The sequence below is a fragment of the Ambystoma mexicanum genome, chromosome 4p (genome assembly GCF_040938575.1).
Source record: "Ambystoma mexicanum isolate Mex_15411 chromosome 4p, UKY_AmexF1_1, whole genome shotgun sequence".
Classification (NCBI taxonomy): domain Eukaryota; kingdom Metazoa; phylum Chordata; class Amphibia; order Caudata; family Ambystomatidae; genus Ambystoma; species Ambystoma mexicanum.
The window spans coordinates 745,580,519-745,603,313 of record NC_090927.1 but is presented as its reverse complement, the minus strand read 5'-3'; the positions used below and the strand labels follow the sequence as shown (position 1 = coordinate 745,603,313).

The 22,795-nt window shown below is 47.4% G+C and overlaps 1 long non-coding RNA gene across 3 annotated transcripts in view; it reads right to left on the bottom strand.

The window, feature by feature from the left end:
• The window catches only part of LOC138453447 (uncharacterized), a 268,937-nt gene that overhangs the window by 75,518 nt on the left and 170,624 nt on the right, over positions 1-22,795 (bottom strand). For 2 of the 3 annotated variants that reach the window (XR_011260429.1, XR_011260427.1), the window contains exon 3: positions 15,904-18,878. The exons of the other annotated variant lie outside the window; for it this stretch is intronic. This is a non-coding gene — a long non-coding RNA (uncharacterized lncRNA). Of the gene's footprint in view, positions 1-15,903; positions 18,879-22,795 lie in introns of those variants that run through there. 3 annotated transcript variants of the gene reach the window in all.

Genomic DNA, 22,795 nt, shown 5'->3' with positions numbered 1-22,795 from the left:
AAACACCTTTTTACACCCTGTATGGCAGACATCCACGTACCTCAGAACTCAACCTTCCTGCTAACTTGGAAATGCCTGCAGTAAAGACTCTTCAAACAACCATCACTCAGGCGTTCAGAAAGGCGAAGGAACATCTCATTCATGCCAAAGAAAAACAAAAGTACTTCGCTGACCAGCATCGGAAAAAGGCCCCAGACTATCAAGTGGGAGACCAGGTTTGGTTAGCCGCCAAATATGTACCCATCAAAGGGACCTGAACCTTCCATCCTCGATATTTGGGACCCTATACAATCAAGGCAATTATGAACCCGGCAGCCGTCAAATTGGACTTACCACCTAATCTACAAATCCATCCGGTATTCCATGTATCCCTCTTAAAACCAATGCAACCCGGTACACGAGTCAAGATACCACCTCAACCCAAACTAATTGACGGAGAACCAGAATTCGAAGTCAAAGGCATCCTGGACTCAAAATACTCTAGAGCCAAGTTATATTATCTCGTCGACTGGAAGGGATTTGGGCCTCAAGATAGGTCCTGGGAACCCAGTGAGAACATCCATGCACCACGTCTAATCAAGAAGTTTCACCAGAACTTCCCAACTAAACCTGGACCAGGCAGGAGACACACCATGGGAGGGGCCTTGAGGGGGAGTGCTGTCACGACCCTCAGCCCTGATCCCCACTGGCAAGCCCATTGGCCAGGTGGAATCAGGACTCGGATCGCTTAAAAGGCCTGGCATCCACTTCTCAGGCCCTCTTGGGGCCAGTCCTGGCGCCTTTGGTGCCAGGCTCATAAACAAAGATAGACATCTGCTTATGGAACTACTTTTTAGAGCTTTCAGCCAACATGGAGGCATCCACATAGCTTGATTCCTAGAACCAAGCTATGCGGTCTAGTTTTTTGGGTGTGGTGGCCTAGGGACTACTTTACCTGGACTACTTTGCAGTGGCTATTTAAACCACACCCGAACAAGACAACACACTTTGCGTTACTTTGCTACTAGCAACGTGACGCTCACCATGTCCAGCTTTCTCACGAGCCTGACGAATTCCGGACCTGCAGAAAACAAAGAACATCGTTAGCAGCAGAATCTTGCTTGTAATCTCCACCCTTCACTGCTCGCAGCTCCTGGGCAGCTCCGTTTGAAGAGTTTGCCGCCCAGATCGGAGGACCTGAACAAAGGGAGAAAGACATTATTAAAGGAGGTAAAAGAGACATTACAACCATGAAGCGCTTAGAGACTTACCTGGCTGGCTGATTTTCGACCAGCATAGCTCCGGAACTCCATCTGCACTGGGAGCACACCGCGACCTACGAAAAAGAGAAAAGCACAGGTCAGTGAGGACAAGACATTGCTGTGCTGCGCGAAGCGCCTCCTTACTGCATCATAGCGCTATTGTGCGCCATCATCTACCGGTGAGAACCAGCCTACCCAGTTCTCCAAGCGGATACTCCGCGCACCTAAGGGAGATAAAAAGAGACATTTTAGAACAGAGAAAAGGCATGCAAGAATAGCAACTCCATCAATCGCAATAAGACCTACCTGAAAGACACTACAAGGGCCACAGTCAGTGAAGTAACTGGACCGCCCGCGCCCACAAAAGACCACACGCCCCTGCACAGAGAGCAGGACGGAGAGCTCACCAATTCCGACAGCCAGGTAAGAAGAGAACCCGGAGGGGCTGAAAACACAAGGGAGGTGGGTGAAAACTTACCTTGGTCGTCCAGTCCTAATATAGTCTTCATTTCCAGGCCGAATCCCATCGACATTGAGTACCACACCAGGGAGTCATAGAGAAGGGCACCAACGACCAACTGGCTGGGTGGTGTCCCCGTGGATACCAGGTGAGTGTAACAGTGTGATGAAGGATCAAAAGAACTCAGGGGACAAACATGAGATTCAACACAACATGGTATTCTTCTCTAAGTGAACAGTTACTACAGGTTACATCATAACGTGTTAGGGTACCTGGCTAATACTGATACTAGCTTCCCTTTGGCTCGCTAGCCTATTTTCCCATCTCTGGAACACAGCGTCTGGTCAACCCTTGAGTCAGGCCCATCTACAGGAAAGGCATGGAATGAACTCGTATAAGGCCTATTCATTCTTCCTAACACAATGGAATGATTTACCCTAATATCTTAGATTTAAGTCCAACCACCATAGGTTCAGGAGAGCCCCTAAACCATTTCTGTTCAAAGAGGCCTTCCCAGATACTTTATGGAACATAGGATGCTCCGCTTAAGCTATCCATGGATCCCCTCCATTGGAATTCCCCAGAATGACTTTGAGCTAGTTCCCCCTGACCCTGGACTGCCCTTTGTTTAACCAGGCCTTCCCTTGTGGGTGCTCTCAGTATGATGTCCCGAAAACCCCTGGTTTCTAGGCAATTAACCCATGTTGTAGGTGGGCATCTTCCTGCCTTGGTAGAAAAAAACTTATAATGCCTACAACACTAACACAAGTGATTGGAAGCTCGGAGGAGGAATTGGAGAAAAATCCTGAAGAAACAAAAAAAACGATTTAAAGACTGTGATTCTAAGAATTTAAAGAATGTTCCATTGGAGGCAGCGTCAAAGAATAAATGTACCACACAGTTACAGACTAATAAGCAAAAAGTGAACGAACCAATGGAATATTTGATAACATTTCCGGACAGAAAATTGTGCACCACATTTCTAAGAGTGCACCTGAACCTGCTGAAGACGAACACGATCCTCGCAATAAGAGGTTTGTCAAGCTCCAGTAGTTGTCACTATTGTAAAAACAAAGGCACACCAGAAACGATTCAACATCTGTTGCTGTCGTATCTTGGCACAGCTGCAAAAAGAGATACATACATGGGATATCTCCTCAAGGACCTAGACACCTATGATGAGGCGGCCTGGTGGTCTCGGCTGTTGAGCAGAAACAACACCAAATTCATGATCGCTGTAGCAAATGTTTTCCAAAATCTAATACTGGAGCAGGCAGAGGAAAGACCATCAACAGAAAGTTAACAAGTCCTCTTACACGAAGCATCTAACAATTGGTAACAATCTGATCTTGGACATAGAGGATTGTATGTTTTAAGAGATTAGACTAAACGAAAAGTCGAAAAGTAAAACGAAAAATACATTTTTCTTGCAAAAATTGTAAAAACAATTAAATCAAGTAAATAAATAAAATAAAATAAAATAATGCCTATTTAATTGCTTGTGCTGTATTTTGTGTTCCAATAGGAATGCACCTTACATGCATTGTGCTTGATTTCTTGTATGCACTACCCTTCCCCTGTGCTATCCGTGCTCCTCGTTGATACTTAGTAGCCGTTCTGTTGTGAAAGGGCACATTAGACCAATCAAATTAAATATTTATACATATATCGTTTGCTGTAGCCACCTGTGGGAGAGCAGCTGGTGGGAAGGGAGGGGATAGAAGCTCAATCAAGAACATCCAGAAGTGGCAGAAATAGGATCTTTCAGGGTCTCTCGCCTCTTTACAACTATCTTAGCCAGACGACCGGCCGGAGTGATGCAGGTACAGAATTCTGCTATTTGATAGAGAGTTTGGCTAGGGGCGTACATCTACCATTACCCACTGCTTGGTAGGCACCCCTGATGCTCACTATGCTGAAGCGTCGCTCCTCCTAAGAATGGAGTGGAATGAGTAAATTAGGGTAGCTCACCATCAGGATCTTAATTACTGCCCATAAAGGAATGAGTGGCTCTCCAACCTATTACTGGAACAGGGCGATTGCTGAGCATGCTGTAATTTCTTTCTCGAACGTGGAAACACTTACTGGAAAGTCCATAGACCATCGATGAAACTGGACACTGGATGAGAATCCGCCTAATCTCAAAATGGCAGACCAAAGCTTTAATCTCTCAGTTCACATTAGTGAGGGCAATTATTTAATTGGGGGACCGACGAGGAAGAAAAGGCGCAACACCCGAGAGCTCTAATTGGGAACACAGAACACATAAGAGGACGTTGGAGAAACAAAGTTGTGACCAATCCAACCACCTACAACGGATAGGGAGGTTGTTCAACCAATCCCACAAATTATTAGTTTAGGAATTGCACATCCTTGTAAAAAGGTTCAGGGGAGAACAGTATTTGGCACATAAGGGATGGCAAGCACAGAGAAAAGAGTACACCTGAGCCCTCCAAGGGCTACTGCTCACCTACTGGGGGGAATCCATACCCCAGAAAGGAAAAAGAGCACTAGCCTGCTGGAGGGTATACCACACACCTGGATTGCGGTCCAAAAGCATGGAGGTAACATTGTTAAAAGCTTACCAGGAGTTTATTCATGCATCCTGCAGGAGCCAGGATCCAGAAAGACAAGTCTGAGCCTGTTGAGGATGAGGGAGACCCCTGCCCTGGTCATTGGGTGAACAATAATTTCAGCCCAACAACAACCCTGGCAAAGGCGAAGTAATACTTGCTGGGAAAAGTATCGATAGTACCCTGCCAGAGGGACATTTAAACTCCTGAGCCTAAAGCCTCTTCTATGGCAAAAGGGAGTCAGATGCTCTTGCTGGTAGGTGTTTATGATACCAAGGATTCTAAGAAGGTGATCTGTTTGCCTAGAGAGGGACCATTTCTCAGCCACAGAGAATTAAAAAAGAAATCTGGGTACTATATTCCTAGGAATATGATTATACAAAAAATGTGAGCTGTGTACAGTTTGGGGCAAGTTGAGACCCGTGAACAAGGATGATAGGTCCTTCTAAGTAGCCCTTTTTACTTGTTCAATTCTCCTCTGAAAGACATTCAGTGTAGTATTCTGTTATATCTGCACCCAATAGGTCCATTAGGTATTTGTGCCATCTTGCACCCTACAAGAAATCAATAGTGGAGGGGAGGTGCATAGTGTGCCCTTTGTTTATTTTGAAAGACCAAATAAGTTAAGAGGACTAGTAATCCAAGCACGTTCTCATTCAGTACCATTCCATACACTGTTAAAGTAGCATGCTGTCTAGATGACACCATTATGTTGGAGAAGTACTCTCTGGACCCTAGGCAGTTGGCCACCCCCAATTAACTATCTTCAATCTACAATAAAGGTGTTGCACAACATCATGTGTGTTTCGAGTGTGCTGTTGGTCCCTTTGATTCTTGGTTCTGGTTCTATGTTCTTAGATCGCCAGGCTTTTTTTCGCAGAGTTTTTTGCCGAATTTTTTCAGCCAAAAAAACTCATTTAATTTTTTAAAATATATTTGGGGGTCCCCCCAACCTCCTTTCCCTATTTTGTAGCCCCTATACCGACACCACCCACCCCTATATTTTTCTATGAGTTTTTTGGCCGAACATATTCAGCAAAAAACACTGTGAAAAAAGTCTGGCGAAGTAATAACGTCTTACCCTTTGTTCTGTGGTCTAATACAGTTTCTGTGATCTAGCACCCAGATCACTTCTCAGTTCAAAACTCGCTTTCAGGGCTATAATGCATGCCACGCTTCCTAGTTCCTCATTCCGAGGAGTACAGTGCCAAGCTCACTTCATGATTTCTCACTGTTAGGGATGCAGCACACAGTTTGTTTCTAGATATACTCCTAACAGAAAGTATTTTCACTCACACTTGCATAGGGTATTTATTTTGGCCTAGATATTAACACCCCTTGGCTGGGGGTCATCCCGTGGGGTGATTGGCGATACCTTGCATAGACAAAACCCCAAAAGGAAGTATTTCTTCCCCTTTCTATAGGGTTTCGTCAGGCTGAGATATTCACACCCAGCAGCCACCGGTCACCTCCATGGGCCAAAACAAAAAATGGCAGCTATTAGCAGGCATTTGTCTTTCCTACTTGTTTTTTGGCTCCTTCTTGTTCTTGTCTCAGCCATTTCTGAGACATGGGGCCTCATTAGGAGTTTGGAGGTAGCCATGCCCTTAATAAGGGCATGGCTGCCTCCAAACTCGGGTCTGGGCTCCCTGAATGGGGAAATACCGGGCCATTCTGACCTTGGAGGGCCCAGTATTTCCCCATTCAGGGAACCTGGACCATCCCCATCCCCATTCCCATTCCAGCCACCATAGGACTCAATGGGAATGGGGAGGGAGCTTACAACGGGCCCGTTAATAACAGGCCCGTTGTTAGCTCCCTGGTCCCCTCACGGGACCCGTAAAGGACGTCTGGTCTGACCAGACGTCCAGAGCGGGTCGCGCGAGGGACCTCGTAATAGGGCGGTATGGGTTTAACAGCGCCGACACCTTTAATGGAGCCGTTAAACCCATACCACCAGGGTCCTAATGAGGCCCATAGTGCCTCATTCTAAGTGTGCTGGTCCGGAAACAATGGTGCTGGTAAGCTTACCGGCACTGTTGTTTCCGGGCTGGCACACTACAACTCTGCGGTCGGGTGCTGTCCCGCCCGGCAGGTCAACCTGCCGGGCGGAATGGCACCCGCCCGCAGAGTTTTCATGGAAGCACTGGCACTGTTATTAATGGTGCTGGTGCTTCCATGGTCCCCACTCCCATCGAGTCTTCTGCGACTCTATGGGAATGGGGACATACAATTTACCGGCGCCTGACTTTCGGACCGCCGGGGTTGTAATCACCCGGTGTTACTGGGAAGTCATGGGCCGGTAAATCATTACGCGTCCAGCGGCAACCCACCGGTATCACCGGCACGGTCACCACCGGAACCTTTAATTATTTATTTTTTTATTTTTTTAAAACCTTTATTTTGGGTTTTTTCTGAAACACAATACAACTTCTCACCCACATTAGGGTGGAATTAACTGCGCCATTCCCATTCCCCAGTCCCCGCACCCTCCCCCCCACACCTCAATCATGGTGCTCGGTATCAATGTCGGCACACTCCGCACCAAGCCAGTTCCTCGTTATAGGGCGCCATGGAGTGCGGGGCTTAAGTGTCAACAACGTCACGGTCGATGACTAATGAGTGCTGGCAGGGGAGGCTGGGGCATCCTCAGCCTCTCTCATCAGGAACAGCGTCAGTGGGCCCCATATGTCAGGAGGACGGGTGTGGAGAGGCAGCAGTTTGACAAAGTCAGTTTCAACATCCTGCCAATAAAGGATGTCTTTACGCCAGGCGGAGACCGTGGGGTGGCGGGCCTCGGCCCCATGCCATGGCGACCCTTCTCCGGGCGATTGTTAACTGTAGGCCAGCCAGTTGTCTTGTTGGCGCTGATAGCATTTTTGTCATTCCCAGTAGGGCGCCGTGTGGGCAGGTTGAATAGCTTCTCCGATGATTGCTCCTGTAGTGTCTAGGACCTGGTTCCAAAACATGGTCAGTCTGGGACAGTCCCAAGCGAGATGGACAAAGTCGGCTGGTGCTGCCCCATATCGCTCGCATCTTGAGGGAGATTCAGGATGGTGTTTATTGGTCTTTGCTGGTGTGTGATAGGTTTGATGAAGGAAGTTGAAGTGGATTAATTTGAGGCGTGTGTTGAGTGCAATTTTTTGCGTTTGCTTCAGGATGAATGACCAGTCTTCTTCTGAGATGGTTGTACCGAGGGAGCTCTCCCATCTGGTTTTTGCACGGGAGTTGTCGGAGGTTGTGTTGGTGATGATGGCTCTGTATAATTGTCAGACCAGCCTTCCTTCTCCTTGTGATTGTATTACGTTATGTAGAAGTTGCCAGGTTGGAGGTTGGCGAGGGAAGTCGGGTAGGAGTGCTTTGAATGTGTAGCGAGTTCTGAAATAGATAAAGATTTCGAGCGCTGTGGTCCTGCCTCTCATTTTCGCCTGCTCTGGAGTCAGGAAAGTATCTTCAATGAACAGGTCTCCCAAGGTATTTATATGAAGCTTTTCCACCCATTGATGGAAAACTCTTTCAGACGTCAGCGGGATCCCGGTATGAATTTGACGGGAAGGAGGGGCGAGTATCTCGATCGTACTTCACATTTTTGAGCGAGTTTCTTCCAGATTTTATACGTTGAGAGTAATACATTCATGGTATTGTTGGGGACCGGGATCTGGCTGAAGATGACTGCCCTCAGTAAGTTGGGCGTCACTAGGGCTTGCTCCACATGCACGTGGAGTCTGACTGCCTGTGTCGAGTACCAATGGCCAAGAAATTGCGCCTATGTCGCGCAGAAGTATTTCTCCAGGTCTGGAAGGGCCAGGCCTCCATTCGTCACGGGAAGAGTCAATATTGAATGCGCCACTCTGGCCGGTTTGCCCGCCCATAGTAGATCGAGGAGCATGCTTTTCAATTTTTTCAAGAAGGATTGCGGCAATAATAAGGGAATGTTTGTGAATAAGTACAACAGCTTAGGTAAGATCACCATCTTAACTAGGGAGCCTCTTCCCCAGAGGGTTAGCGGTAAGGTTTTCCAACGAGCCACCTTCTCCTGCAGTGATTTGGCGACTACTTCGTAGTTGTCATGGAACACTTGTTGGTGGTTTCGTGACAGTTGTATTCCTAGGTACCGGACTTTGGATGTCTTCCACGTAAGCTTGAAGTCATCTGCGAAAGGTTTGGTCGCCGAGGTCAGTGGGAACACTATGGATTTTGACTGGTTGATTTTCAGCCCAGACGCTGCGCCAAATTTGATCACCTCTTTCATGACCAGGTTCAAATTATCCGCAGGATCTCGTACGAATAGCATGACATTGTCCGCATACAGTGAAATGATGAGTTTATGTGGGCCGATGAGGAGTCCTCTTTGTTGTCGCTGTTCCTGAAGGTTAGAGGCAAGTGGCTCCATTACCAAGGCAAATAAAAGGACTGATAGCGGGCAGCCCTGCCTGGTACCGCGCCGCAGATTGATGGTAGCTGACTTTGCTGACCCCACTATGATGTTGGCTTGTGGGTTAGTGTATAAGAGAGATACTAGTTTAATGAAGCATGCCCCTAGTCACATCCTGGTGATCACTGGGAACAGGAATGGCCACTCCACTGAATCAAACGCTTTCTCAGCATCGAGCAGGACAGCGATTGCTTGCTGGGATGGGTCCAACGCCTCCATGACGGCGAACAGCCGTCTGATTCCAAAGGTCATGTTGTGGCCTGGTATGAACCCTGCCTGGTCTGCAAGTACCAGGGCGGGCATCAGCGGCATCAACCTGCACGTGAGAACCTTCGCTAGTATTTTATTGTCGAGGTTTAGTAAGGAGATGGGACGGTAGGATGCACATTGCTCTGGAGGTTTGTCTTGTTTGTGCAAGAGGACGACGTTGGCTTCGCAGGAAGACTGGGCGAGAGTGCCTTTTTCTAGGGCTTCCTCATATACGGCTGCCAGAAGAGGGGCCAGAGTATTCGCAAAGGCTTTATAGAATCCTCCGGTGAGGCCGTCCGGGCCAGGGGCTTTGGAGTTTGGAAGAGACTTGATAGCTTCAAGGATCTCTTCTTGTGTGATTGGTTCGTTGAGAGGTTCCCGTAGCTGACTTTCGACCCAAAAAAACTCTGTGTCTTCTAAATACTCGATTGATAGATCTGAGTTTCCGTTATGCTGGCTGTTATAGAGATCTTGGTAGTAGCGTCTAAATTCTTCCGCCATCTCCTCGTCTGTGTGTATCAGCGCACCCTGCGTATTGCGGATGCCTTCGATTGGAGTTAGCTTGCGGTCGGCTTTTATTAATTTTGCTAGTAGGGCACCGGGTTTTTGACCCTCACCGTACTGTCTGATTTGGCAGCCGTGGGTTAGGAACTTTATTTCTCGCTCTGCCGTGGCGTTAAATTTCTGTAGTTCCTCTCTCAGAGCGGCTTTTACTCTTGGGTCATCTGAGCTCGAATTCTGGCGTTCGAGGTTTTTGAGTAGGTCTTCACTGGCTGCCAGTTCTTGTCTAATGAGTTTGAGGATGCCGTTTTCCTTGGCTTGACACACTCCCCTTAAGAAGCACTTTAGAGATTCCCAGATCGTGCTGGCAGAGGGGACTGAGCCAATATTGGCTTCCGGGAATGTGTCAATCTCTTCTTTCAGTTCGGTAGCGAATACCTCGTCTTGCATGGAGCCGGTTTTGAAGCGCCAGCGTTGCAGCGTGGATTTAGGCTGACAGGAGATGAGGTTTAGGATAACCGGGGAGTGGTCGGAGAGAGTTCTTGGAAGTATGTGGCAAGGGCCAATCTTTAGAGGACCATTTGCTGAGACGAACAGATAATCGATTCTCGAGCTCGAGTTGTGTACCGTCGAGTGGAATGTGTAGTCACACGTTTCTCCGTTGGCCACTTTCCATGCGTCTTTTAAATCGAATGCTCTGCAGATCTCAGCTATTTGCAGGCTGGCTTTAGATTTAGGTTGAGGTACGGCTCTCGATCTGTCTTTTATTGGGTCGAGAACTGTGTTCATGCCTCCACCCCATATTATTGTAGACGGTTCTTGTGAGGAGAGTTGTGACAGTACCCAGCCAAAATTATTCAGGCCATCCACGTTTGGTGCGTAAGAATTGACTGCCTGCTATAATGCCACTCACCAGGATGGCTCTGCCTTCGGAGTCTTTTGTTGCGTTGATTAGGCGAAAATTAGTCCTCTTGTGGATTAAGATAGCGACTGCCCTGGAGTAGGACAATTAAGATGAGAAGTACCTGTGGCAGCCCCAGGATTTGGCCCAAGTGTGGTCTTTGCCAGGGATTAGATGTGTTTCTTGGACCATAGCCACATCAACCTCATGTCTTCTCAGATACTGTAGGATTTTCCGTGTTTTGGACGGGATGTTACCCCCCTTTATGTTCCAAGTTGCAACTTTGAATGGAGCGGGTTAGGGTATATCTTGGCTTTTGATTGGCCTATATTGACCAAGAGCGTCGAAACTAACTTTGAATTGATCGCCTTGATTACTGTTTGTGAGGTTCTTGTTGGATGGTGCAGTAGTACCAACGATGAGATGAGAGATGGTGGGGTTTGCGAGCGGCAGCGGGTGGGCAGCGCAGTTTCCCCCCATCTGCTTTTGGTGAACTGTCTCTACGAGCAACCCCCAACTGGCTCGTATACAAACTGACGCCAGAGACTTTCCCTGGGGTCTCCAGGCTGTCTGTAGCGATCTTCCCCTATGTAACTTTAGAACTTTTCCCATTACGCGGACAACCCCCAACTTGTCCGTCAGGACCCCTCCCAACTTGAATTAGGTAAAAAATACTGTGTAAGGGGCGCTTGGGGCCTCCCAATTGTCCCTGCCCCGCTTTCTTCCATCTTGATCTTGTTCCGGTGGGTTTGTTGTGGTCCGTTAGGGTGTGTTGGTCTCCGGTTCTTTTTAAGGGGGGTTTCTAGGATTCCTTTCCCTTTGGGGACGTAGTTGACGAGGGTGTTGGTCAGGGCATCCGTTCTAGTCGAGGAATGTGTGGGCCTCTTCAGGAGATTGGAAGAAGTGATTCTTCCGTTGTGTTGCACTCTGAGCCGTGCTGGGAACAGCATTGAGTAGGCCATCTGGTTGTCCCTGAGTCTTTGTCTGATGCTGGTGAATGCTCTTCTCTGTGTTTGGACCGCCGGAGAGAAGTCGGGGTAGAGGTGGATTTTGTCCCCGTCGTGTAGCAGCTCTCCCTTTTCTCTAGCTAGCCGGAGGATGGTGTCCCGGTCCCTGTAATTAAGTAGTTTCGCAATAATCGGTCTGGGGGGAACTCCAGGGGCCGGTCTGGTGGATGGGATTCTGTGCGCTCTTTCCACTATGAACAGATGGGAAAGGGTTTCTCGACCAAAGAGAGATACACAGAGTGACTCAACCCATTCTTCCATTTTCGACTGTGGTTCTTGTTCTCTTACTCTGATGATGCGGATATTATTCCGTCTGGATCGGCCTTCCAAGTCTTCACATTTGGTCAGATTTGCGGTCATTTGGCTTTCAAGCCTGGATACCTTGCTCGACAGGGATGCCGCACCATCGTCTAGGCCAGAGACTCTTTGTTCAACTTCGTTTAGGCGCTCTGTGTGGGTGTCGATGCGGTGCTGTAATTGGTCCACTTTAGAGGATAGGCCGTCCATTTTACTGTTCAGGCTGCCGATGCCCACCTTCAGTTCAAGGAGGAGTTCTTTAATTTACAGCGAATTGTTCCCTGGTTCTGTTTGCTGTGAGCTTCTCGGTGTGGGTTCATCTTCTTCTTGTAAGCGGGGTGTTTTTGAGGCTGTGCCATTGTCAAAGTCCAGTTTCCTTTGCATTTTATCGGTTTTCCCCATCGTAATTTGCTGGATGGATGTAGTTTGTAGGCCTTGACTGGAGGTCTGCTGTGAAGTGGGTTCTCTGTGGAGCCCTTAGAAAGGCAAGAGCTACGATGGAAGCCAAGAGTGGCAGATGCCTTCTAATATGGCGCCGTCTGGTGTGGCCGAAAGTGTTCTGCCGTGAGTGTGCGGTCATGCCAAGCCCGTTCTGTCGGTAAGGAGAGGAACAGGAGTGGGGGCCAGCTCGCCTTCAGTCTAAAAGTTGTTTGCCATGAGACATCTGCAGCCAGAGCGAGCAGGTCGTTGATGGTATTGAGTTCGTGGGAGCTCCGGCTGGTGGAGCCTCTCCGGCAGCGCTATCCCTTCCGCCGCACGCACCTCCATCCGTATGGGCGCTCCGCCTGGGTAATTTGACCTCACAGGGGGTAGCGGGTGGATTGTGTTAGTCTCGGGTCCCTAGGGACGCGGGGCCCTCTCTGTTGTGGCGCCGGCAGGGAGGGCCGCCGGAAGCGGACGGGGGCCGCTGGAGTTTGTCTCCGGGACGGAGAGGGCCTAGTGAAGCAGGTTGTTATGAATGATGAGCCACCTCTCCCCGCTCCCGCCTCCAGCCGCTCGTACCTCAGTCTTGGCACTGGTCAGGGCTTCGCTCCACCGTCGCTTCCCTCGTCAGGTTCCCACGAAATGAGCCACCTCGGCCTCTCGTTGCACCAGGGCACCGGAGCGCGCCTGTCTTCTGGAGCCCGTTTCACCGCCTTTGTTTACCGGCCAATGCGGGCCACCGAGATTTCGTTGTGGGCTCGCACCGATGGTCCACCTCCGTCTGCGCTCTGGGCAGCGCAGCCACTCCGGGGCCCAGGGCACCAGGAACATCCGCACCGCAGGGGCGGCCCACACGCCGGGGCAGCCCGCCAGGCCCACGCGACTTGCCGGGCCCCAGCACCTGATGGGCCGTATCGGCGCGTAGCAGAGCCGATTTTCCTCTGGATTTAGAGGGAGGGGAGACAAGGAGTTTAGGAGCCGGGGGCACAACTTGGTTGGGAATAACCAACTCTGGAACAGCAGGATTCTTTCGGATTAATCTGGGACAACGCGGGAGCTCAAGCCTTGGCGGCCATCTTGGGTGGCCCCCTAGCACCCTCTGTTACCGCCAGACCCTTAATGAGGCCCATAGTCCTCAACATGTGTGTAGCTTTCTTACTTACTCTTGTTCTTGTCCCACCATTATCTGAGATACAGCCCTCAGCAGAATTGCAGATTTGTACCCTACTCTTGTTCTTAGCCCTGTCGTTATCTGAGATATAGCTCTCAGGAGGCTTTCAGCTCTGTTCCTTGCTCTTATTCTTCTCCCTGCATTTTCTGAGATAAGGTCCCCAGCAGGCATGCAGCTTTGTTCCTTACTCTTGATCTGGTCCCCCCATTGTCTGAGATATAGCCCTCAGCAGGCTTGCAGCCTTGTTCCTTACTCTTGTTCTTGTCCCTGTCATTGTCTGAGATATAGCCCTCAGCAGGCTTGTATCTTGGTTCCTTACCATTGTTCTTGTCCCTGCCAATTTCTGAGATATAGCCCTTATCAGCCTTTCAGTTTTGTTCTTTGGTCTTATTCTTGTCACTGCCATTGTCTGAGGATTAGCCCTCTGCAGGGTTTTAGCTTTGTTCCTACTCTTGCTCATTTTCTTGACATTGTCTGAGGTATAGCCCTCAGCAGGATTGCAGCTTTGTTTCTTACTCTTGTTCTTGTCCCTGCCATTATTTGAGATATAGCCCTCAGCAGGCTTGAAGCTATGTTCATTGCTCTTGTGCTTGCCCCTGTCATTGTCTGAGGTATCACCCTCAGCAGGCATTCAGCTTTGTTCCTCATTCCAAGTCCGGCGGTAACCCGCTGGTGCTACCGGCATGTTGCCGCTTGACTCTAACACTGTGTATACTGCCTGAGATCCTGGTGCCACCGGGACATTACAATATCCGGTGGCGGGATATCAGGTGGCGGAAAATATTTGTCCCCATTCCCGTGGAGTCCCATACGACTCCACAGGAATGGGGACTCGGACTCGGTGGCACCGTTATTAACGGTGCCGGTGCTTCCATGACAACTGTGCCTACTGGGTCCATTGCACCCAGCAGGTCAGACCTGCCATGCGCAATGGTTCGGCATGCACAGTTGTAGTCTACCAGTCCGGAGAGGGTGCTGGTGCATTGCTACTGGCACCCTTATTTCGGACCAGCAGACCTGTAAGAAGGCCCATAGTCTGAGATATACCCCTCAGCAGGCTTGCAGCTGTCTTCCTTGCTCTTGTTCTTGTCCCTGCCATTATCTGAGAAATAGCCCTCAGCAGGCGTGTAGCTTTGTTACTTACTCTTGTTCTTGGCCCCACAATTTTCAGAGCTATAGACCTTAGTAGGTTTTCAGCTTTGTTTCTTGCCCCTGCCATTGTCTGAGATATAGTCCTCAGCAGGCTTGCAACCTTTTCCTTACTCTTGTTCTGGTCCTGGCCATTGTCTGAGATATAGCCCTCAGCAGACTTGGAGCTTTGTTCCTTGCCCTTGTTCTTGTCCCTGCCATCGTCTGAGATATAGTCCTCAGCAGGCTTGCAACCTTTTCCTTACTCTTGTTCTGGTCCTGGCCATTGTCTGAGATATAGCACTCAGCAGGCTTGCAGCTTTGTTCCTCGCCCTTGTTCTTGTCCCTGCCGTTGTCTGAGATATAGCAACAACTTTGTGATTTCTTATCTGCTCTTCTCTCCTCCATGTCTGTATCCCAGTCTGTGCCTCCACTCAGTGAGCTACATGTCGATACAGTACTCCTGATTACCCTGATCATATATTATGGATTTTTAATGGTCCCTCACTACCCTCTTTCTGTTAGGGACTTATAGACAGGCTTGTTCTCATATTGATGTGGTTGTAAGCAAGGGCCCTGGTTTCCTTTTTTGTTTTCCCCAGCTGGTAATCATTTTCTCTCTAAGGGCATTAAGATTAAAGTATCCCCTTTTGCGGGGTGGGTGATGTAAAACCCTACTCCATTTTGGAGTCAGACGGTAGGGTCTGCATATCCATGTTGTTCCACAAAGCAATGCCCGACATACGTGACTTGCTGAGGGGGTTCATCTTTGGACTGCTGCTAATTTGGCTTGGTGAGTGTTGGAAAGTTATCTATGGCACCCAGGGAGATGGTGGGCCTGCTTCCGGAATTATATATGTGCCTTGCCTGAGAGATGGAAAACCTCCATGTGAGTAAGAGAGAGAATGCTTACTAGTCGGGCCTCTGGCCCATTCTTCACTAAGCAAAGTGTGTGGTTTCTGGGTTTGCCTTGATGATTGAAATGGGGAGGGAGGACAAGTTTGTATGTTCAATTAAATACCTACCCTTCTTGGCTGGACTGCACCACCTAAATTCTGTGCTGCCCCTACATTCAGAATAAGAGAATGGCTTGTTGTGTGACTTCAGATGTCTGCCTGTACATAGGAAAGGGCTGATAGGGGCAGAAAAGGAACCCCTTCCTTCTTCATAGTCCCCTATCTTTGATGAAGGTTTGCACAGAATATCTCTCTGACAAGTGCCCTCTGGGAGAACCAATATTGCACCTCTGGGTAGCCCTTCACATCGCCTGGGGGAATTCCTGCCCCCCTGAGTCCCACACAATTCAACTGTCACTCATGTAACATGACTACCTTACAAGGGTATACACTTTGGTAAGTAGCCAAATCTTCAGTGATGTCCAGAAGGCTAAGCCATCCTGAAGTGTTCACATTTTCTTTGGGAGTGAATTTCAGAGTCTGGGTGTCATATTTGTGAAAGTGGAACTATTATTATTATTATTATTATTATTATTATTATTATTATTGTATTTATTGAGCGCGGACCCAGCTTTGAGAAGCAACTGAGCGCTTTACACAGGTATACAACAATACAGATACACAACAGAGCATTACAGGGGTATACCACAGTACAGATACATAACTGAGCAATTTTCAGAGGTAACAACAGAACAGATATACAACGGGGATGGGATGCAGAGGGGCACAGAGGAGGGGTACAGCTGCAGAGGGTGGCGGAAGGAGAGGGGCAGACGGGGTCTCGTGAGACAGGTGGCGCTGGGGCGATGTGATGGCCTAGGTGTCGAGGAGGAGAGACTCCAGAGACTCCTACAAAAAGTGGGTCTTGAGTTCTTTCCTGAATTGAAGGAGCGTGGAAGCAAGTCTGATGCTGACGGGGAGGAGGTTCCATAGTCTTGCAGCGTATGCAGAGAAGGCTTGTTTTCAGGTCCTTTCCTTTTTGCAGTGGCAGATTTCAAGTCTGCACGTGGCCTGGCTTCTGTTGGTGCGCTGTCTACCAGAGATGCTGAGTTTATACACGAGGTAGCTGGGTGACTTGAGGAAGACTACATTATGGATGATGCCACGAGACCTGAAGGTGATTCGTACGTGCAGTGGGAGCTAGTGAAGGTCGATGAGGGCCGGGGTGATGTGGTCATATCTGCGCAGACCCTTGATGAGGTGTGCAGCCATGTGTAGGACACTTCTCAGGGACACAAGGATGGACGATGGGAGGCTTTCGTGGAGGGCATTGCCCCCTTCCAGGTGGGATAGGACTAATGCTTGAACAGTGAATCTAAAGCTGTCTGGTGGGAGGAAGGGCTTGACTTTCCACAGGAGGGAGAGCTGATACCAACTGTCTGAGTTTTCTTAGTTGTGTGTTTCTTGAAGGAGAGGTGTTTGTCGAAGTGTGTCGTTAGTGTTTTGGTGGATGTGGATTTTGTGTGTGGCTAGGAGAGCTAGGAGGGCTCCCAGAAGCTCCATGTATAGATTGAAGATCACTGAGGAGAGGATGGAACCTTGCAGGACTCCACAGGTGAGGGGTAGCATTGCCGATCTAGAAAAGTCCATCTGAACAAACTGCTAGCAGTTGGTCAGGTAGGACTTGAACCAGCGCAGGACAAGGTCGCTGATTCCCATGTGCTGATGTAGGGTGTTTGTGAGTGCCTGGTGATCTACTTTGTTGAAAGTGGCTGAGAGGTCGAGTAGAACCAGGAGGCAAGGGTGGCCTTTGTCAAGGATGTTGAGGGTTTCGTAGGCCACCTGTATGGTTGCTGTCTCCATGCTGCATCTGGGTCTGAAACCGGATTGGTAGGTTTGGAGGAGATTGTTATATAATATGATATGATATATCAGTTATAACGCGCCTGTACACAGGTGTTCCTAGGCACAACAAGGCAAGGGAGCTCTGCAGATAGCAAGCTTCTGGGGAAAATGAGAAAAGGAAGAATACCTCTGACAAGGTGCAGCTGGTAGTGGGCCTTCTTGACAAGGTCCACAATGTGAGGAGAGAAGGAGAGAGCAGAGTGGAAGATGACACCAATGGTTTTGCCTCGCAGGAAGGCGAAGGAAGAGGGCCCAAGGTGGGCGGCCAGAGTGCGAGAGGGAAAGCGGGAGCAGGGCTCCCAATAAGAAGGATTTATGTCTTACTGGTATTAAGGCAGAGATCTTTGGAGGTGCATCAGTCCTGAATCGCAGATAGACAGTCAGGAATGAGCGAGAGAGGAGAGGAGGCTGAGGGGAGCCTGAAAGAGATCGGAGTGTCATCTGCATAACACTGAAAAGTTAGAGGAGAAGGTAGAGATCAGGTGGGTCGAAGGGCCAAATAGACATTGAAGAGCCAGGGTGAGAGGATAGAGCCCTAGGGAACACCACCTGTGGAGAGAGAGATGGTGGAGAGTAAGGACGCAAGTTGGGCCTGGGAGGGTCAGTCCAGGAGGAAGGAGGTCAGCCACTCCAGGATCTGATCCATGATGGCCAGGTTCTCACAGAGTCGATTGATCAGGATGGCATGATTGACTGTGTCAAAAGCAGAGGAAGGGTCAAGGAGGATGAGGAGAGAGGGAGTCAAGATTAGCGAGCTGTTGGTGTTGACATGTTGCTGCAGTTGTGCGGCCACTGCTTTCTCGATGATTCTATCTAGAAAGGGAAGAGGGGTGATGGGGCGATAGTTACCTAGGTTGTCGGGATCCAGAGTGGGTTTCTTTAGTAGAGGGAGGATTTGTCCTATATTTAGGGTTAGTGGGAAGGTGCCTTGAGTTAGGGAACTGTTGATGATGTCTTTTGTGGGGAGGGTCATGAGGATAGATGCTGGGAGGATGGCGTCTGCATACTATGTGGCTTTGAGGACGGCCAGGGTTTCTACCAGGTCCTCTTGTAGAGAGTGTCTTGATTGTTGTCCAGGGTGTGGAGATTTCACGAGGAGGGACGTGAGGTGGGTCTGTGGATGCAGAACTGGTGTCTATGTGCTGGCGAGTCTTGCTGATTTTGTCGATAAAGAAGGTCTTGATGGTGGTGGACTTTTCAATGGAGTGTGGTATGGCACGGTGGGTAGCGGGTTGACACTGTGCTTGACCACTTTGAAGAGGGCTCTGCTTTTGTTGTCAGCTTCTGCTATGGTGTTTGGATAGTAGGAGGCGTTGGCTGTGTTGATTAATTGTCAGTGAGTTGCTCAGAGTTCCTTGAGGAGTGCCAGGTTGGATGCAGTCCTGGAGCAGCACCGGGTTTTCTTTTGTTTCCTGAAGACTCTTTTGATGAGGTTGAGTTCTTACATGTACCATGGTTCTGACGGTTTTGGTTTGTAGGTGCATTGTTTCAGAGACAGGTGTTGATCGATGCAGGTGGAGAGGATGGCGTTGAGTGCTTCCAGTACAGTGTTGTAGTTCGGTTGGAGGTGTTCAGTCCATGTGAGGTGGAGGTTGGCGATGTTTGTTATTTCCTGATGAAGCATGGAACTATTAGGAGTACTTTATTGCCGGATCTTAGCAGATGCTTTGGATGAATTCTGCTCCAAGGCCCTGAAATGTCCATGCAAACATTTCTTATAAGATTCTGATGAAATCCTTATAAACAATACAATAGGATTTAGCAAAATATAGACTTTATAAGAATAAGAACTCAATAAGAAAATGGGTGCCATATATGTGTTTATAAAGTTGTTGGTATTGTTCCTAAAATCTCACTAGTACCTCACAAATTCGTATAAGCTTTTTAAAAGAATCTTAAGGCATTTGTATGTCACTGAACCCTTTGTTAAATTCGCAGAACCTGATAAAACACTGTTTCATGTAGTTTATTCTACAAATAACAAATATCGGTTCAACATTAGTCATCGATTTCAAGGGCTAGGAATTAGGGACGTGAATAGCTCTCTTATGGAATTGAATGTTTTAGCAGGACATTATTGAAAAACGAATTATGCAGAGCCCTACTGCATAGAAAGAAAGCATATACAAAGACTGGGGAGGGTGAAACCCAAGGTAAAGTATAGTGGGTTGGTGACATAGAAACAATTGTTTTCAACATATAAAATATATACAATGTCAACGGTTGAAAAGGTAGTTGCCTGTCTTATTTTTGTCTGTTGCCTACCAGGGTTTTAAAATCAGATTTTCCAGCTGCACGAATGTCTGTCAGATAAACTTTACTGAAAACACTTTAGCCAACCACAAAGCATGCATGCACCTAGTGTCACAGAACAAGTAACCATCCCCAAAAATGGATATAAGATCATTATATTTATGAGGGGTCAGTAATGCAAGGCAGACAACTGTTTGATGGTTTATCAAAGTATGCCAAATTATTCTTACAATAATATTAAAAAATGCCTCAGTATCCCCACTATGCTGAGGATTCCCCTGCCTTACCAAAGCTAAGGGAACACACTTTAACATAGGATAACTGGCCCTCACATGAAGCAACAAATGTAAAAAGAAAATGTATGGCAATTCAGCATGACATGAATAACAGTCACAGTTCCTGAAGGACCTTCCACTGTGCTGGGTAATCTCTCTTCCCCAGGATTCAAAGTCACTTCTGCAAATTTTTAACCAAGAAAAGAAATGTCTTGAATCAGTTCTTGATGTTTCAAAGTCAAAGTAAAAGTCCATAAATTAAGGTTCCACTGACAACAAATCTCTTCTCCTGGCTTAAAATATCCACTTTCCACTTCTAATCAAAATATCACCAGTGGTACTCCTGGCCACGATGCTTGGTCACCTCTTTAAGAAGACTTGCCACAGTTCAAAAGAAAATGCAATATCCACACTGCTAATAATATACAATTCTTGATCAACAGTTTTGATTTCTTGAGTTATGCTTTTTTTGTTTTGTTTTTATTTTGTTTTATTGGCATTTTAGATAATAACAAACAGGCATCCCCCACCCTCTCTATCCCCCAACCCACTTTCCCTGCTGTGCATGGTACAAATAACAGTACTTGATAAATGAAGAAATACCCAAATTTGAAGTTTCTGAGGACAGTAAGAAATATTGTAGCCACTTTGAAGAAAGTCCAACACCATGTCCGAATTTAGTTTGTTGTCCCTGTATAGAGTATGTAATCCATTCGAGTGCCACAACGTTCCAGACCTTAACATCCCATTCAGTGATATGTGGTGATTTTTTTAATCTCCAGTTTTGAGCAATCTCCAAATGTGCTGCTAAATGCAAGATGATAAAGGCTTTGCATTTTTGTTTGGAGCTATTTCTCAGATCTTCTTCGATAGAAACCATTATACATGATCTAAGAGTCCTAGGTCTTTGCAGAGCAAACATTTGCGACATGTGATTATTTACTTAATTGCAATAATTTCTCAGCACCGGACAGCCCCAACAAATATGCACCCAATCCCCAATTGCTCCGCATTCCCTCCAACACCTATTTGAAATTGAGGGCTTCATTCTATGTAAGCGGGCTGGTGTATAGTGCCATTGAGTTAATATCTTTACCAAAATTCCCTAACTTGGATAGACCTGATGTATTGGGTATGTCCTTCCACAATTCCTCCCCCTCAGCTTCCAATAACGTCTCCTCTAGGGACAAATGCCAGTTTTGTATGGATTTCAACAGAGTTGAGGGCATGGTATCCGCCATAATTTTATATAAATTAGAGATGAGGGGTGTGTCACCTGGATTGGTGGTTACAAATGTTTCAAAAGGGGTTAAATCTCTAGCTGCTGCTTTCTTATGTGGGGGAGCTAGTATCCAATGCCTGACCTGAAAGTACTGGAATCGGGCAGATTTGTGGAGCCTCATTTCTGACTTAAATAGTATAAAATATGTGGGTTCTTTTCCTTGAAACATGTTTCGTAATCTAGTGCAACCAGCCCGCTTCCAATCTAAAAATGCATGGGGTTTGAGGCCTGGTGTGAACTGTGGGTTGTGGAATAAAGGTGTAAGAGGTGAAGCAAAGGTCGTGAGGTGATATTTCTTAACCACTGTGTCCCATAGTTCCTCATCCAGTCTCATAATTGCACTTTTGTGAATGTTAGGGAGCCGATCTTGTTTTGGCAGCCACAACACGTCTCTGAGCTGTGACCCACATAATGCCGTCTCTATCTGGACCCATCCTTTCACAAGGTTTTCTGCGCACCAAGCTTTCATGACTCCAAATAAATGAAGTAATCGCCCCATTCAGTTTATGAACGAAAGAGAGGGGGACCCGAATTAGTAATGCTTGAAACATGTATAGGACCGGAGGTAGAGTGACCATTTTCACAGAACTGATCCTGCCCAACCAAGACACAGAGAGCTGTCCCCATTTCGACAATTGACCCTGAACTTCTTTTAGCAACAAGGATGATTGGCCCTGTATAACCCTTCTAATGTCAGTGTTATGGTTATGCCAAGTAATTCAATCCCTGCCTGTGCCCACCCAAAGAGCGTTTGTGAGCATAGACATTGTATTTTCTCTGTGTGGAGGGATACATTTAGAATTTCCGATTTGGTAATGTTTATCTTTAACGCTGCTACCAACCCAAACCTTGCCAATTCATTTACCGCCGCATGCAGGGATATGAAAGGATTTGAAAACTAGAAGGAGCATATCATCTGCGTAAACCATTATTTTATGTGAGACAACACCGAAGTCTATCCCATGAATAGTGTCAGTCTGTCTAATCTTGGCAAGAAGTGGTTCTAAATGTAAAGCGTATAGAAGCGGAGAGAGTGGGCCCCTTTTTTGGTCCCACGTTGTAGAGCTGTAGGGGAAGATAATTACCCATTGATAAATGGTCTGGCGCTGGGATGAATATAGCTTGCTTGTATCATATGTATGAATTTTTGACCAAATCCCATCTTTTCCAAGGTCCACTAGACCCGGTCAAAAGCTTTCTCTGCATCTAACGATAGAAGAACCACTGGTATGGCTTTCTTTTCCACTTTCTCCTGATATTGTTGTGGGTGTGACGATATTTTATAAAACCAGATTGGTCCAGGTGTATTAATGAAGGGCGAAGATATTACATTCTATTGGCCAATATCTTAGTGTAGATTTTTGCATGCTGATTGATTAAAGCTATCGGGAGGTATGATCCGCAACTACACATATCTTTTCCAGATTTGGGAAATAAGAAAATGTTTGCTTCCTGTATGGTGGGGGGAAATACAACCCAAATGTACAATAGAATTGTATAGATAGGTTAGTTTAGGCACCAATATATTCTGGAAAGTTTTATAAAACTGAGCTGGATAGCCGTCTGGACCTTGAGATTTGCTTAACGGCAAATTACACATGACCTTGAAGACCTCTTCCTGAGCGATATCTCCTTCGAGCAGCTCCTTATCTGCAGGCATTAACTGGGGATGGGCAACTGTATCTATGTATGCTTTTTGGGATAATGGATCCGGAAATTCCGACCAATACAAGTGCAAATAAAATGTGTGAAATTGCGCACTAATATGGGGGGTCTCGGGAACCATCTCACCTGAGGG